Here is a 3,338-nt window from a genome sequence, read left to right as displayed (position 1 = left end):
TTTGAATTGAATCAAAAGTGTTTTGTAAATATTAAATAAAACCATTTAGCAATTTCATAATATAACTATAAATACAAATATAAATATTTACATGGAGTTTTCGATTAGTTGCTTTTGTTAACATTTCTTGTTCTTTTGCAATAATTCGTTTTTTATATAATGCTATTTTCAACTTAAGTTATCAAACACAATATTTTTTAATTTAAAATTTTACTATAAATAATACACAGAACATTCTAATAAAAACGAAAAACAATTTCAATTAAAGTTACAAAATTTCAATTGTTTATTGAAATAAAAATGAAAAGTGGGGGTGAAAAAATAAAGGGTGAAAAAATATGGGGGCGAAATAACCTTTCGCCGAATTTACTATATAAGGGTTTCCACTAAAAATTAATAAAGTACGGAAATTTGACATTCAGTTTTCATTCCTATTATTTTGCTCTTTATTTTCTTTTTAATCACAACTACTATAAACACTACCACATATTCCATTTAAAATTGACATGAATCTTTATTCAAATGTGATGGCTGTTTTTATTGAGTTTTTGTAAACAAAAAATAAAATATCTGCAATTGTTGTGGTTTCAGTGTGAGTGTATTTCATCAAAGTTTTAACTAGAAAGTGTATTGCAGTCACAGAATTGAAAGAAATTGTTTTTCACGATATCAGAGCCGATTGTTTGGTCAAATTTAATTTCAAAATTCACAGAGACTCGACCTTCGATAGATTGGATGCCTCTGTATTCATGAGTGTCAAAAGTAAGTTGCTTTGAATTTATTTGTAAAGTAAATGTATCAGTTGTTTCACCAATTTGATATACCATTGATTTAAAGTATATAAATTATTTCAGTATCAACGAATTTCAATATCAAAAATAAATTAGGTGATTGTGTAGTACATTTCATTCAAATTCTCACTTCATTAATTGATTTCATCAAAGACAAATGTTTTTGTTGTTATGTATTAAAATTTAAATCTGTTTGATCTGTTTAATTTATTTCGATTTCAAATAATAAAGTTGTGTCCTGTTATACATTTTTACTATTCATAACAAGAAATATTGTATTCAAAAATATAAGTGTATCTAATTAAATAATAATGCATTTGTTATTAATTAATATAAAAATATAACAAAATGTTGTTTGTTAAAATACAATATACAGCAAAAATTGTAGTATTGTTTATTTTTTTAAATCGATTTACAATAAAAATATTGTAATGAAATAAAAAAAACACAGTTCAAATTAATTTAAAACTGTCTATGATTTTCAATTAATATTATTGGTAAAAATATATAATTATTCAAATATATTTTTTTGTATAAAATATATTTAAACATTAAATTATTAAACATGATATACACAATTCCATAAATGTTAAACATTAATATCTTTAATTGCTTATTACACGCCTAAAATAGGTGTAGTTTATTGTGTGTAGTTAAACAAATCAAAACATTTTGTTTTTGTAAATACAACAGTTACACAAATGTTTAAAAATAATTAATAAATATAATTATGATTAAAATATTATAATTGTCGAGTGTAATGAAAACATAACATTCAAATAATTAAAAAAACATTTACAATAGACCAAGTAATTATCAGAGACCAAATAATTGTCAGAAGGGTGTATTTCCCATTGATTACCTTAAGAATAACGGGTTTTTGAAAAAAAGTGAAAAAGGGTACACTGAAAAATGGTAAAAAACTTAAATCTATTTTTATAATAGTTTTTATTTAAAGTTTTAAAACTAATATAATTTCTTCTTACAATTATTAGGTCTCTGACCATTTTTTAGTCAACTGTAATATCATTAAAATTAAAAATTATTTGTTTGTTATAAAATGTTAAGAAAAACATATAAATTATATAAAAAACAAATTGTTTGTTACATTTGATAAATGGGTAGTTTTATTTATATAACATTTTTGTGTAATATTTGATATTATAATAAATATAAAAAATGTAAACAATAATGAATAGGTATATAAAAATAATATTTATCTATAAATCACATGTTCATTTTCCTTCTTTTATCACTTACTATTGCCGCAGACACTTATGCAATTGATATTTTGGATGGGTACTTTATGGTTTACGCTGTTGGTAAATGTTACGCTACCGATTTAACTGACACTGCCAAAAAGTACCAAAAAGGATTAAGGATTCGGCTTCTAAATATCAATTATACTATGCTGCAACATGTTCGAGCGTTTCTTCTGATTAGACTATTGATACAATTAGTTACTATTTTGATACTGTAACATACGCTTCTAATACTGCAAAAGATGTTGGATTTTACAATTATAAAGTATCGTTTTATTACGGTGCCAGTTCATGCACAGATGATACCAAAGCCTCTCCAGAATATTACTTTACTTCTTTTGGATGTATAAACATCGATAATAATCATTTCATTCCAAATTTTGATGGCAGAAATGTTTACAACACTTACTACACAGATGAAAAATGTACAACTCTTGACGCCGATCCATATACAACACACCCTGTATGCACATGTTTTGATTCTGATGGAACTAAAATCATATACACCGCCAACAATTTATATAAGCGTGATTTAGAAGATCGTTTTGAAATTTATATTGAAGGTAAATGCTATATAGATTTTATCAATTTAGATGGGAATAAATATGATATGGTCAAGTAAGATGGATTGATGTACCAAGATGATTCTTGTCAGTTAGTTCGTGATTCCAAAGTCGCTGCAAGTAGAGATGACTTCAAAGTGACCAAGGTCTCTACACTCCCAGAATATTACTATATGGACCGCTTTTTTGGAAAATTGGATTGCAATGACAAAACTAATCTTGATGGAACCCTAAGTGTTGACTGGTACCACACCAAATTGGCAACATGCAATTCAAAAAAAATCCCAAAATTTCACTACCACTAAAGATGCTATTACTTTTAATTACTATGACGAAAAATGTTAAACACCAGACACAAAAACACCAAAGAAAGTACAAAAGTACAATTATTGCACTCAAGATAACTTGGACCAATATGAGTACTACTTCTATGGAAAAGATTCGAATGCTAATACCGATAACAGTATTAAAGTAATCATTTCTTTTGTTGCAATGATCGTATTGGCACTCATTTGAAAGAAGTAACTCAAATTTGGGTATTTATTTTTTTTGAAAACTGCATTATAAATCATTAATTTTTAAAAATAGTGCTTGTTGCCATTTAAAAATTAAAAAAAATAAAATAATATAAATAATTTATTTCTAGTTTATATAATAAAAAATATTATAAAAACAATTCCAGAAGGTAAGCTTTTTCGACAAGCTAACTTGAATAACTGTTT

Source organism: Entamoeba invadens, assembly GCF_000330505.1.
Source record: "Entamoeba invadens IP1 unplaced genomic scaffold scaff_1105074725615, whole genome shotgun sequence".
NCBI classification, from domain to species: Eukaryota; Evosea; order Mastigamoebida; family Endamoebidae; genus Entamoeba; species Entamoeba invadens.
This window is presented reverse-complemented; position numbering follows the sequence as displayed.